This window comes from Spodoptera frugiperda, chromosome 29, assembly GCF_023101765.2.
Source record: "Spodoptera frugiperda isolate SF20-4 chromosome 29, AGI-APGP_CSIRO_Sfru_2.0, whole genome shotgun sequence".
NCBI classification, from domain to species: Eukaryota; Metazoa; Arthropoda; class Insecta; order Lepidoptera; family Noctuidae; genus Spodoptera; species Spodoptera frugiperda.
The window spans coordinates 305,724-321,719 of NC_064240.1; the positions used below are offsets into that span (position 1 = coordinate 305,724).

Here is a 15,996-nt window from a genome sequence, read left to right on the forward strand (position 1 = left end):
GACATACTTCGATATTCCTCCAACTTTTTCTTCATGTTGATAAAACAAAAATCAAATACGTTTTCGAAACATTTTTTTGCAGCTACGACTTTTCAAATCAACCAAAAAGCAGATGCCATTGACTCTAATTCGGAATAAAACTTTCAAACGACAATAAAAAATCCTCGCAAGTAAAATATCCAATAAGACAAACATTGATGGCAGCCCATCTGGCATTCACGAAGAATTCCTCAGCAAACAAGTGCAGGGTGTCAGTTCTCACGTGCACGATTACCATATAAATTCGTGGCACGGTGAATAAGAACTCAATTGGTTGCCTGTTAAGTGGGACTCACGAGTCACCCCCGAGACCCCCAAGACCCCAGACTCCCCGTCTCACAACTCCCCCTGGGGCTTGATTGACACGTGTTCACCTTGTTGGGGTGCAATCAAATTGTCTGCGTTTTATAAGCAAATTAAATGAGGGCTTTTTCTCGTTCTTTTCTCATTTTGTAGTTGTATGCTTGTGTGGAGAGGATTTGGAAAATAATTGGAGTTTACAAAGTATAAGACAATGTTTTAATAAGGCGCGAGCCTTCTGTCTCATCCGACTGAGGGTCATTGTTTCCTGTCGTAGCTTCAGTACATTGTACCTAAGTAGTATTTAAGGGTAGTTGACTTTAAATTTGTGTATCGTTTTTTAAGCGTATTTATTATGCATGGTTGCAAATGTCTTTAATATTAATCATTAGTACATTTTAAAGTCGAATGACTACCTACCTAGATAAAAAGCTAAATTACAGGAGGTAGCCATATGTATAGATCATTTACATTTAAAAATAGAACCACAAAACTTTTAATAATAATTAACAAAACAGGCGAGAACAAGTTCCTTTTCTAAATCGTTCATCCCCGACCACTTTTTCTGAAGCCGTTCGAAAAATTCAACCCTCTCACCGCAGCCCCTGTGGCCTAATGGATAAGGCATCGGCCTCCTAAGCCGGGGATTGTGGGTTCGAGTCCCACCAGGGGTATCAGCGAAAGGGCATAAATAATGCTAATTCGCTTTTTGTAAAAAAAATATGTTTTTTGTAGGTGATTTTTGTTGCTTTTTAATTACTATTTTGTCCGATTGATTTTGATTACAATATCTCTTAGGTTATAGTCGCAAATGTGACCATTGAGTAAACGGTCTCAGGTCTGAGGGCTGGAGATTAACTAGGCGAGACTAGCGTGCGAGATTGTGGCGTAAAAAATGAAAAGCGTGATATTGCTACATTTCGTCAGGTATGCGAATGATTTTATTTGCTACATGGCATGACTAAATTTCATAGCACTTTGTGATATCTCAGGTGATGCGTATTACTAACTTAAATGGTTACCATTGGACGATTTGGAGGATCTGTAAGAATTTTCGATAGGTACTAATTTGATTTGATTTAATCAGATGGGTAGGTACCATAAAATACCCAATAAATAAACACACATAATAAAATTAATATGATTAATCTTCTTATGATATCACCAGGTAAAAAAACAGTCCCTAAATACGTAATTGATACTCAATGTATGACATGAACGTGTTTAATGTGGCTACATGTAATCTCAGTGAATATATCTCGGCAATGCATAGAAAGTGCACTATCAATAAACTATAACTTCAAAGGCACGTAAACGTTGCCATCGAGTGCGGCATGCGACTCCACGCTGCATAGCTGCGCTGTGATGCACCCTGTGTCATGCGACGGTTTCATACGAACCGCTAAAATTAATACACGATATGATGAAGTAGGTAGATGGTGTTGTTTTGTCTTGTATTTATAGGTAATATGAGTCGTTCTGATTTGTGATTACTATGCCTTTTATTCAGATAGGTAAATACTGTTATGTTTATATTCAGTGTCAACCTTTTTTATGAAGGGGGGAAATTCATTCAATGGCTTCTTCTGCCTTGGGCGAGACGAGAGGGAGTAGGATCTTACTGACTAAAAACCACCCCGTTCTTACTCGTGCTTTTCGAGCAGGAGCCCCAGTAACCCGCTAGGAAGTCCGCAGCTCCGGTTCAGTGTCAGGTGCGTTATTCAAGCGGATTTTTTTTATTACCTGATTATCTCTAATTGATAGAATATGTATTATTCAAGTGCCTGCATTTTTGGCTATGTGTCCATTGTGTTCATTCTTCATCACACCATTTCTTGTTTGCTCTGTCTCCGTCTCTTTTCTTCTTCTCTCTGATTATAAGTGGTAAGTACCAAATAAAGTTATCGCTACATGCAATATGTGGGTCACTAGGCATTTACCTACATACTAATCAATATATAGTTGCCTATGTATACTATATTCAGATTAATGCGCAATTACAGCAAACACGAGGTTGGTACCTTAGTCACCATAGATAGATACTAGAGTCTAGGTATATACGTGTACCTAGGTAAATGAATATAAATAGCCGTGTGCTAATTAATTTGTGCTGGAAAACATGGAACCGTTCGTTAAGGTAAGTACTAGGTACCTACCTATGTGGTTTCCAGTTGGTATTACCTATATATAAGTACCTAGTGCCTATAAAATAAATGTATTTATCTTTATATACTTACCTAAATGAATTATTATTATGAAAGTTTCTACCGAAATTGTAGGTAACGCAAGGTTTTGAGGTGGTTTTGGGGTTTTGGTATACTTTATTTATGTGAAAATATTTAATGTATAAATATAGGCAGGTTTACTCGGTAATAGGTACCTATCGATTAAAAGTAACGTAAACATATTCAAATCATAATTTTTCAACTATTTCTTCATTTTCAAATGTCCGTACGAAGTCACAGTGGATATTTCAGGTGTTATTTAAGTAAACATTACAAAGTCAAAGTGAAAGTCAAAATCATTTAAGTATTTCCAATAGACCGGGAAGGTTTATTTACTTTTACAAACAAATTTGACATTAATTAACAAACTCAACTGAATACCGTAAAAGGTACCAGCTAGAGAAAAAAAACAGAATTATCGAAATTAATAATGGAAGATATTTTAGCAATATTCTCCTTATTTTACCAAAGCTATCAGAATGAAGGTCGATTTTACCATGCATCAGCATGTACACTTACCTGTTTAAATCTCTACTCATTATACAACGTAACCTGACACCTTATAGGTAAGGAAGAGAACAGGTAGAAACCTCCTTCGTTCTTACCTGCACAATCCCAGCCTCTGATTGGTTGTAATGTAAGACACCTGACTCGAAAGTTCTCTCGGCCAATGAGCGGCGAGCGCACCTGTGCGATCGATGTGAAGGCGGGACACACCTGAGCTGTAGGCGGCGATAGGGTTACGGTAGCTTTTGTTGTCTGTTACCTACTTGATACATGAAGTGTGGAGATAGATATAGTGTGCAATAGTGAGTAGGATAGAACATAATAATAATAAGCTTTGTATTTCAGAGTTTAAAAAGATACAGTACATAGTTGTGTTACAAGTACATAGTTTAAGGGTGTTAGTAACAATATTAGGTACTTAAGTAAGTATATCTTAGTATTGTTGGTGACAATAACAATTATTTTATTTCCGACCTAAGACTGTTCCTCAGTGGCTCTGGAAGAAGCAGTGGTGGTCTGGCAGCAATTATTTTCAGAAAACAAACAGTGAATAATGTAAATTAATGTTAGATATCTGCATCCATGTAAGTAGGAGGAGGATTTCAAAAAAGTCGTAAGGTGAAAAACAACAGATTTAATAATATGAGAAGTATTTGCAAATTATAACCAACTACATATCTCAACAAAAATCTCCCTCGCCGCTGTACTCACAAGGACGTTTGCCAACACCTGCGACATGCGACGTGGCGCCACTCCCGCGCCACTCCCGCGCCACTCCCGCGCCACCAGCCGCCGCAATTAGCCGGCTGATTAAAAAACATCAGATACACAAACACCTCCATCTTCTTCAAGTTTAGCATTAATCCTCTCATTAATACAGTTGGCAAGAATGACCGTGTGTTTCAGCAGATACCGCGCAGACATTACACGGTGTTTGAGCTGTAGTGTGCCGGAAATCCGGTGTATAACGACGTGTAATGATGTGTGGACGTTTCACCTGGATGCCGAGCGCTGCTCATTAGGAACTAGTGATGGACAAGGACATGTCGATAAAATATCATTCGCATTGGTGAGACGTTTTAGAAAAATTGTTTTAAGTTTTTCTCAGGAAACATTTCTAAACATTTTCACTTAACATCAACTTCTGACTAAAGGCTTCTTCTCACACTGAGAAGATTGGAGCATTAATCACCACGCTTGCTCAATGCGGGTTGACGAACAGTGGCAAAAAAATTCACTTATTTTAACCCAATTTTAAACAGCGTTTATGCTAGGCAGCAGGTAACGATCACTGCAAGTGTGATTTTAAAAATTAGGAGGGGCTTCGAATAGGCTGCTTCTTTTACTGTTCCATAAATAATTACTCACTACAATGTAAATTACAGAAAAGTTGCTAATTATCTCTTCACAGAGTCTCTTAACACATCAAATAAAACAGAAAAAATAAAAACAAACTCATCCCAAAACTATCGAGCAGAACGCGAACATCTCTATTGTCGGTAGGCGCCATTTGCCAAAACGACCAAACTAGAGACACGCTTATTGAAAGGTGTCGCTGGCAGGCGCGCACCTTGGCGTGGATATATCGCGCATTTTTAGACTTGGCACCTTTAGGACAACACTACACGACGCTAGTGACGCTACTGACGCGCTCCACCCATTAATTTTTCTCATAAATTTTTATCAAATCGCTTATTCAAAGTATTTATAGGGATAATGGTCCATCACAGACTGGATACTTCAGGTTAATCAGGTTCAGACGTTTTTATTGACGATTGTGCATCGTTATCTGAAGATTATTTTATTTTCTAAGTGCCTGATGAGGGTTCGAATTGAGATTGTTTATTTTAAACGAAATGAAAGTTTTTATTGTAGACACTTCTTCAGCACTATTATCATAATTGTCAACTGTTATTAGACTCCTAGACTGTTAAAGAATAAATAAATATCCAGATTGTACGCTCACCTCTTCAATTGTCTTTCATTCACCAAAAATGGCAATCCCCACATTAGCTCAGTAACTCGGGTGACAATAGTCACACTCCTGCGACCTCGGTACCTTCATCCCCACACGCTACGTACAGGGATACGCCAGATATAAATAGTAGCAGATGTAAGGGTATCCTAATTGCCTCACCCGCGGCTCCCTCGTAACCTGCCTATCGGATTGCAATTTACCGGCAAAATTGGAGTTGCCGATAAAAAATATCGCGCTCAGGGGAGAAGGGTATCAGCAAAAATGTAAGGCGATAACGCTTGCTGTTTTAATGAAAAAAAAAACACAATTTTATGACTTCGTATTAAGCTAATAATGCTTCCGAGTAAAATATTTCTTGTTTATGTGTACCTACTTACGTAAGTATGTTCCCAATATTTTGGTACAAAACAAATGTAGGTACGATTTAAATATTCAGTCATAGAGATTTTTTGAAATACAAATATGTTAAATGTTTCGATCCACCAATCGAAGTGACTAAGTAAGTAAACTTCAAGGTGCAAGGCATTACATCTATCAACGATTTTTTTACTTCAAACCATTAACATAATTAAGAATTCAAATACAAATAAACATAAGAATACAAAAAGCCACAGATTCGCAAATGTCTTATTTTACGCGTTCCAATTTTATTTGGCAGAATGTGTATTTGTTAAAGAAAGAAAAAGTAAACAGTATTCATTACACTGTGGTTTGGAACCCAGTGTCAGTGTTTCTTGATTTATTTATTACATAGTTATAATAATTAGTTACCCAGTGACACGGTTGGCACCTCGCCCTCGCTACTAATTATTCTAAACTAAACTTCGGAAGCCAGGAAATGTTTTGCGAAGTTCCCTTTTTATCGACATAATTAAATTTTGGTAAGTTTCAGAAGAAAAACAGCTTATACCTAGATAAAACGGTCTAGTGAAGAACTAGGGTGCCATCAGTTTGAGGCACTAATTAGTGATGCTATATGTCAACATTGTGCCTAATGCCTGTGGAAGACTGATGAGATATTTCAGTCTTTTAACAGGTAACACACTTTGTTCTCAAACTCTAAGAATAGCTAACGAAAACTCCAGATATTTAGGTATATACCTAAGTGTTTTTTACCAGGTTAGGTAGGCACATAGTCCAAAGGGGCGGTTAAACCAGATATTCAAACAATTGGGAATCCCTTGCAGCCTAGAACTGCTCCGAGCCAAGACCGTAACCGAGCTGTTGACAGCCTTCAGATTCACAATTTTTGAGTACCTCGTCAGGGAAAGCCGAAGAAGAAACTTTATTTCTATCATCGCTTATCTATTCATTAAATTATTTAGGTACCTGTACTTTCCGTGAAGTGATTGCCATTGTTAGTGAAACAGTCGGGTTTTTGACGAGGTATTTTTAACAATTGTAAAAGAATATTTGGATGACAAGACAATTTGTTTGGAGGAATCTCCAAATGTTAGAAACTTTGTAAAATGTAAATTACACGTGGATAACGTGTTTGTATTCTCAATATTTATTATTCAGAAGTAAATGAGTAGTAACACGAGGCGCCTCCCGAGTCGCGCTCGATCTACTTCAAGGAAACTCACAAAGGAAACAGGAATAAATTAGCATGTTGTAATTATTTACTAGTACACTGAATGTCGCCGTCCATCTGAATATAACCAGTAACTAGGTCACTCAAGACGTTTTTATAGTGTTCAATAATTTATCAAACTGGTTCTATAAAGTATTTCGTTAGCAACTAAAAAATCGTGGGAAATCCGTTCTCGTGTGATGTCCGCCAGCAATATATCACAGACGTGATCATAAATTCATTATTTCATCTGAGAGAACAGGTGATACTTATACTGAGGTAACTCACAAATAATCCCAACGGTTTTTTTCTGTTCAATGACGTCAGGCAATTTAAATAATCCCTATGTTCGTGCCGTGGGTAGATATTAACATGTTTGAATACCTCGCATTTTACTGCATTTCTATCGAAATAATTTAGTCGCACAACAGTTGCAAACAGTGGGAGAAGGTCGCAAATCAAAGCGGTCTCACCGGCGGGCGGCGGGTGGTGCGTCGTAAAGCAATGAAACAAATTGTTCGAGACCAACAACATTTTAACACCAATTAAGAGGAATTATTATAATCGCACGATTTCAAGCGAAACTTTTATTCGATGATAATAAATGTCATTCGGTATAGCTTCGCAATATTTCGTGCGACAGTGCACACTATGTCAGGGAACGTGTGTAAACACCTTAAGTCGTTACTGCCAGAAATTGTTGGCACATCGCGTGAGATTTTTTCTTTGAGAAGTAAGCCATATTTCTCAGGTAATCTGTCGGTACAACAGCTGTTTGTGGTTTACTGTTATTGATATTTATTTAGCGTTTCTTCTATTTCGTAATTATGCGAGAAATGCTTTTATTTGTTACGGCAATTAAAATGTACGAGTAGGTAGTAGGCTCAAAACAATTTTGCCTACATTGTTGAAGACTAAACAATGAATGTTACGAATATTTTATGATATTCCCTTACGAAAAATATGCAAAAAAAAATATAACTTCAAACATGTAGGTATCAATTCAATGAAATTAGTCCCTAGTAAATTATAACTAATACTACCTGGCTGGAATCACTTTCAAACATAAGTACCTCAAACATTTTTCACCGTTTTGCACAGCGTACAACATGTCAACGAAATCTGAAAACAAATCAGCCAGCATCACAAACAAAGAGCCACAATTCAACATTCGGAACAGGAGCAGGCTGACAAAAAGTGTATCCCGCCAAATCCCACCGTTACGGGAAAAGTGCGCAGTTAAAACAAAAGCGGAAGGTAACAATGGCGTCGCCTCAATCTGTCACCCGATGTCAGGCCGGGTGCGCGATACGTGGGATACTGCAGAAGGTCCAGTGGAATGATTTTCATTTTATAAGACGTATTTGAAATCTGACTGCAGAAAATTCTTATTGTAAGAAAAATTGGATTTTCTGAAAATTCTATTTCAATTCCATAGCCATGGTCTATTGGTATTTTCCTAAATTAATGAAATTAAAAATAATATTCTAACTGTTCTACTTAACTATCATAATTTTGAACCAAGCAATTTTTCCATTTAGGTATATTTACAAATCTTATATTAATGACCTTATTTTAGGGGGGGGGAATCATCCAATTACTTCTCCTACCTGGAGGCGAGAGGGAGTGCCAGACTCTTACTGCCTAAAAACCAACCCGTTCCTACTCCTGATTTTCGAGCCGGAGCCCCGGTAAAGCCGCTAGGTAGTCCGCAGCTCCGGATAGATTAATGACCTAATTATTAAAATGTATTAATAAACATGTGCTTTTTTACAGTATAAAAATGTAACACCCAATATCAAAACTACGTATAACAGTTCTCATGGTACTTCTGGCTTATATCAAGTAGTCAGCTGTCAGGCTGTCAAGTGTGAGCCGCCGCGGCTGATTGCGGCGACACCTCGCCCGCCCGCGGACACACCTGGCCAACGAATGAGGCCGGCCACCGACGGGAACTCTACGCTGAATATTACACACTTTTGTACTCGTATTGTCAATCTTACTTGAGAGAAGGGTGAAGAAAATCTTTAGGAAAATAGTTTTGAAAACCTTATGTAAAAATTACATTTGAAGACTTCGCAGGAAAACATTATAAGAAATTCTTGTAAATTTCGTAATCCGACAACCTGAGTCTGCTACCTTAGTATGAGTTTGGTTTAGTTTTAGTTTTTTTGGTTGATTGATTTGAGCCGACCAATCAGAGCGCCGAACGCACTCTAGTTTCGATTACTTTAAATATAATGCAAACTCGTACTAAGGCTACAGTTCTTGTTAGTACGAACATTTCTTGTAATATTATGTTGATATTTAATGAACTGTTTTAATTTTCAGAATATTACTAACACTAACCGCTGTACTCAGAGTCATTTAATGACTACTTAACCCAGTCCTTAGCAATTGTTTTGAGAACAAAATCGTTACTAAAGAATAGTTAAAGTATTCATTAAATGTCTCTGAGTACGGCAGTAAGACTGTTCAATCAAAGTGAATTATTAGAACAATTTGTTAAAAATTACTAATCAACATCCTATTTAGCAATAATGGAAGTGTCAGAGTATAACACAGCTCACCTCAGCGGTTGCTACGACGTGGCGTAACGTTGACGGAGTGGCCAGGCTTAGCGGTAGGCGCGCAATTACTGCGCCAGACTTATTTTAACAACCCTTTATTTGGCCCGTGTTCATATTGGGAGGACAAAGCAACAATGATCGTGTTTTAAAAACTGTGGAAATGTGTGATATATTTTTTTATTTAAAGACATTGTGCTATTCTTAAACCTCGCTTTTTCCTTTGCAATGTGGTGATTACGTGCCTCTTTTTCAGGAGTTGGAAATCATACCATGACTTCTCCCGCCGCTGGGTCAGGCGAGAAGGGGTGTGAGAGTCTTATTGACTAATAAAACCACCTCGTTCTTACTCCTGCTTTGACCTGGAGCCCCGGAACTGGTTGTCGAAGTGTGGTTTTGGTTCTGAATAAATTAAATGTCCCCGAAAGGGATGACATGTAAGTATAGCTTCCTACATCGAAGTATAGCATAGTAAAATAATTAAACTATAATAACCAAGTGTTACTTAAAATCTTTTTTCTATAAGTAAAAATGCCAAATGTAAGAATTCCACAAATCGAATTGTTTAAGAAAATGAAACCATCAACCACATCTGTTATTCACATCGAGCGTGGTATCTGAATGTGAACGGTTAATAAGCCGGTCTGTTAATTACTACGATCGCGATGAGTTACTGCGGCTTCGAAGAGTGCAGACATCAGTCAGGTATTAATGTAAGATCCTGCAGCTAGGAAAGTCAGAGAACCCGTTTTCTTTTCAAGCTATTTTTATTGCCATATTTTACTCCAAAGTAAAACCCCAGTAATAGGTATTGACGTACGTTATGTTACGTGTTAACCCTCTTGCCAACCACTTGATAAGTAACTAAGTAACATTTATTTGTATTCAGTTGAGTAGAAATAAATATTATTTCTTATAATAAGGAAATAACAAACTTGAATAACACAAGTCTAAATGCGGACTGCCTATAATTAGGAACAAAATAAGGTATCATAATTTTCCTACGACATTTTCCAATTGCATGTTACAACCTTTATCACTAAATGTGCCACATCCATTCCATCCCTTGTTTATTGGGTGGATGTTCGTTAATTATGAACTTGTAACTCGTTACCTCGTCGCCATCGGTCAGCGAAAGCGATTCATTTCATAATTACTATGTAAGTATTTGCATTTAGATGTACTTTGAATGTTCTTTATACTACAGAACTTTACTTATCAGTATTTTTATAATAACTATCGTGAGACTTACTTGATTCACTAAAAATATCGGCATCATGCAGCTTACATGGGATGTCGCCGCTTTTGCGCACGCTGCCTATGATAAAGAGTCCCTCTGTGACTCGAAACTAGTAGAGCTTTTCTTAGAATATTTACGTGAGTAAATCATTGTTGTTTAGTTAATTATCTATCTACTTACATGTTGGATTATATTTACTTATTTAACAAATAGTCACATTTATACCATCTTCTTCTATCTTTAATCCATGGTACTTGAAGACCTTCACTACCCCTATCAAACATCGTCACATTACCTACCTTCTTTAGTGCATTTGAACAGAAAGAAGAAGAGCATCTTACTAAGAAACCACAAAAATGCCATCTTATAATCTTCAGCTTTCCTTGTAGTTTAATTGGAAGAGTATCACAATAAAGTTATTAAACAATATGACAGCGAACAATAGAGCCGCTAGACAATTGGCACGTGTCGCTCAAGGTCGACAGCCGCGGCGTCGCTCGGTGACACAAAGAATAATTTGTAGAATAGACGTACAAACTAATTGTATCGACCGGTAATCTAAAGAAATAAATAATGCCATAAAATCAGAAAAGACATGCTGTCTTCATTACAATGAATACGTTAAACGATATCCTACGGTATGGTAAAATATAATTCATCATTAAATAGGAGCCGAACAGTAGTGGGAGCATGGTCCAAGCTACCGATGGTTAGGGCTCCAGAGACAGAACCCTAACAATGCGTGCCGTTTCCAGGAGAAGTGCTTTCTGCATCAGGCCCTTTATCCACCCGCCTAACGCCAGCCTCCTAAGATGGATGTCGAGGCTTATTATTATTATTTCTACCAGTGTTCCGGAAAGTGTCATATACGTTTCCTGATTTTAAACCTCTTAATCTAAGATATCCAACCCACCTGCTAAGCGTAGAGATTATGACTAATTAAGTTGAGAAAAGTCTCTTAGTCCAGTAATTGAGTGTCACCGACAGTTGAAGTTGATATAGGCAGATGCTCTCATCCACACAATATTGTGTAGTATGAAAATGTATAGTGTGTAGTCTCCAAAGCAATCCTTAATAGAGACATGTCATAATCATAGCCAACGACAATAATATTATCTATCATTTGTTCTATGATGGGCGAGGCGTTAAAGATCAAAGAGCGTGCGCGCATGATGCGCGTACGCAGTTGTATGAACGTGTCGTAGTGGTAGTGTATGCAACCACCACTGAGACCGGTTTATGTACCGGAGCCATGTTGCTGCAGGAGTATAGTTTACGAGGATTGCACTGAAGTTATGCTGATTGATTTTAGATGTTAGATACGTTAGAATTATTGGAACTAGGCATGATTTCTAGAACGATATATTTAGAAATAAATTTGAAATTCAGTGATTATATATAGCAGTTATGTTGTCAAATTCAAGAAGCTCGATTATTACAGAATATAAATTTTGTGCAATATCACTATCGAACTGCTTATCCCATATTACATAGTGAACTCCGATAAGATTACACAAATCCATTTAAAACTACGAGGGAACTGTGAGTCTCCCAAAACACGGTAATCAGTCCAGGGAGGTGTGTAGTCGTCAGGACCGGAAATACGTTGCCCCTGGGCGTCCACTTCCGGCGGATAAGTGGGCGGCTCTGACCCAATTTCCGGTTTTCACATCACATAGATGGTGCGCATGATAATTTTTGTATTACGTCTGAAAGAAAGTGCGAACATACGTGTGTATGTACGTAGGTACCTATATATATACGTACGTCTTCGTAGAATATGTAAAGGTGAACTTTACCTTGCCGAAATATCTAATTTCACACGGTATTACAGCTATGTAACCTTTTTCAGTTTACAGGTAGGAAAATCCACAATATAATCCCAGAATTAAACAAGTACAGGTTGTTAAAATTTTTAAACCTTTTGACAGAAACTTGCTTTAACGTAAATAAATAAATAAAATGATATTTATTTTTGCAAATACGTTACAATGTAACTCACGTTACACGTCAAACTCTTAATAAACTAGATGAGGCCGGCATTTCCTATCGGACTACTCTGAGAAGAAATGTCGAAACAAACTCTATATGTATCATTGCCTAAACATTTAGGAACAAGTCACCCACAATGTCACGTATACACAATTTTCTTCCTATATGCGTAAACAAGCAGGTATTGCAAAACCCACTATCAGGTGACATTCAGCCATACGTAGGTACACGTAAACATTTAACTGGGAATCTTGAGGAAATTATTGGCACGAGTGACAGCGGTTTGAGCCAACCAATAAAACAGTTTGGGATATAAACGGGAGTGCTCTGCCGACCGCCGCACTATATCATGCTATTACGTTTATTATAAGTTAACTTTATCTTCAATTGCGGACTCGGTTCAATATATATAATTTTGGTGGATTTTATACTAGTAGGTACCTACCTATATGACTATTTATTCTTTCTTAGATTTAGCGGAAACCTTAGTGATTTAGCAGATACTAATGTCTGTTAATCAACGTTCACTTTACTGAAATTTTCTTTTTTTTCAAATCAAATCAAATCATTAATTTGTAAACATGGGTTATATACAGTTGTTTGAATGATTGACATGCAATGCGATACAGGAAGATTAGATAATCTTTTTCGTTCGTCTCGTCGAATAATTGTTTCGTTCGCATCGATTCGTCTTACGAATTCATATGGTAAGAAGATACGTAATTTTAAAGAAACAAAAGAAGAGTTAAAACAATAGTTATTTTATATACTTACACATAGCTATAGGAACAAAATTTGTAATGGCTCCTTGATTTCTTTAAACATAACTAAGGAGTAAATATCCCACTAAGGGCAGTCGTTAGGGAGTTATCGCGTACAGATATTTGGTCGATACTCCTTTATTTATTTTGTGGTATAGGTCTTCTAAGGAATTCAGGCCTAGTAGTACATATGTGCTTTTATTTCATGTACTAGGACAATCCTCCTTTGATTCGTCCAATAATGTCATAGAAGATATTACAACTATCAGTTTATTATTATTGTAGATCAAAGTCGGTATGCGCAGGAGTACAGAGGCGGTGTAAATTAATACGCGTTTGAAGTTACCGGATATTGTGACAACATTAAGTAAGTACCCACATTTAGTCGTAAAACTTTAGTCCACACTATTTGGTCCCTCTTAAAAAGAAAAAAATAACATATTCTCTAATAATTATAACATTGTTTTTAAAATCGTATGTAATTCTACTGTTGGCTACAACACGTATTAGAATTTAACTATTTTGCAAATTCGTACGAAAAGCGCTTTTCCGACAGCGACAATTTGGACCAAAACCGTAAAGTAAATTTCCCATACAAGGTAGTTTGCACATAGTACTTCCCTTTAACACCTCAGTTTCGCAAACTACAACGCATAATAAGTGAAGTTATTATCAACAGAAGAGATTTACAATCGAGTTTACTAGCAGAACATAAATCCTGTATTCCTTACTGCTTACTCTCTTCCGGGAGTTGTAAACCTGTCCCACACAAGGTACGACAGGTACTGCAGGTGAAGGTGTAGACTGAATTCAACATTTTAGTACAATTCCTTAATAGTCTGTTTCCAGAAGGATCTGAATATCTTCATTCTTCAAGCGTCGAAGCAAGAGGTTATTTGGCTAGGTGATCCGTGTAACATCACCTGCCATCAGTTTAATCATAGATACGTAATTAATAATTTGACGTAATGCCGATATAGGACGCTTAACTGGGAAGGGGGTCCTTTTCAATCTCCCCAACAACCAACCAACGCACTTGTAACACCTCTGGTGTTTTGGATGTCCACGGACGACGGTGATTGTTTACCATCATGTGATCCGTCTGCTCGTTTACCGGCTTATTCCATAAAAAAAAAACATCCGTGATCAATCAAGTAATATACGTTAACGTACATTATTGTTTAAATTAATTGTGTATTAAAATTATTTTAAAGATACAATTAAGGTCTCAAGCAATCTAACTCACAGATACTGGTACCTCAATTCTCAATCAGAAGTAGCGGCACGACATGAGACGTAGTTATCTGGGCCGCTACCCACAACCACTAACCCCGAGCAAATAAAAAGCTAATTTAAATGCCATTAAAAGTGGATGCGACTCAAGATTTAAGAGCTGTAGAGCTCTCATTATTTTCCTTTCCCCTCCCAGAGGGCGCCACGTAATGCGGGAATTTTAAGCAGACCTGATTTATACATCTTGTTTGCTATTGACTGTTGTAAACTAGAAAGAAATTTACTAAATGGTACATTTAAAACCCGTGCTACAGATATTGTAAATTTAAAGTAGGTCGTAATGACATTACGCTGCATTTAATACCTATTTACACAGCAGTAAAACTTGTCACATAAGTAACACGTAAATGCGCAGTAACCACGAAACGGTATCCAAAATTACAAATGATTTAAAGTAATAATCTTCACCCAATAAACCTTTGACTAGTCATAAAACTGGAGACTCATCACTAATTCAATACTTTATGATTATCGTCGGTAATAAGTCACCTGCTTTATATTGTCTGTCGGCTCCTAAACGTCGGGGCGTGATGTTAGTTGACAAGTGCGGTGAGGACCGGTGGAGATCGGTGACGGTGTAAAATATATAAAATATTGACGTGTGTTACACGGTGTTATTTTTGGACACTTGGACATGGATTTTGGAGACACAGATGTGCAATTGACTTTGTTCTTTCATGCCTACACGCATATTTGACATCATATAGATTAGATTAAAGAATTGCATGTCCCAGAATCTTAAAATTTTGAAAATTGATAATACTATTGTCTTTAAAAAATATTTCTGCTAGTATTACCCCTATAGATGTCTGGAACGGTTACAGTTAAGAGTCTTCAGAGAAGCATTGATCTATTAGGCAGAAACGTTGTCGAACGCCATCATCAATCTATGCATCTTACACCGATGTTACGAGCGGAAGTGTTGCATTTCAAAGGGGCATTCTTGTTACCTGTATACTAAAAATAATTCGTGAAACAGCCGGATAGAGCGGAGAACGACCGGGATGTGATTAGCCACGCCCCGCCCGTCGCCTTTGATCTTGCGACTGCGCCAAATATTCTTTGTACGAGTACTCTAAGGTTCGTAGCTTGCTAGTAATAATTATTGGTACGTAGTGTGCAGTCTGTCATATTTATGTACTCTTGTATTCAGTAGGTGGTGGTTGAGGTAATAATTATGCTTACTATCTCTGTATCTACATGAAACTCTCTATAGACGGATATGTTTAAACTTACTTATCTTGTGCTTAGGTAATCCATCTTTCTAGAAAACGACAATTGTAAAACCTGATGATATCCTAATATTACAAATACATCATTTAAGTAATCTTTATATGGAATCTAATTAAGTTTTATTTCTAGTAAGTAGTCAGTATTAAGGCAGCAAGTAATTACAAGTGCCCAATGGAGTCTCCTACCCAGGAATAGTGCAGTGGTGTCGTCGTCGGCTCAAATCATCATCAATAATCATGTTTACTCCGAATTTTACGACTTTTCCGTGAACTCGATCCGATACCCAGT

The 15,996-nt window shown here is 37.3% G+C and overlaps 1 non-coding gene across 1 annotated transcript; it reads left to right on the forward strand.

Annotated features, from left to right (window-relative positions):
• Positions 1-940: 940 nt before the first annotated feature.
• Positions 941-1,013, forward strand: Trnar-ccu (transfer RNA arginine (anticodon CCU)). The gene has a single exon. It is a non-coding gene; the product is annotated as a tRNA-Arg (tRNA).
• Positions 1,014-15,996: the final 14,983 nt, after the last annotated feature.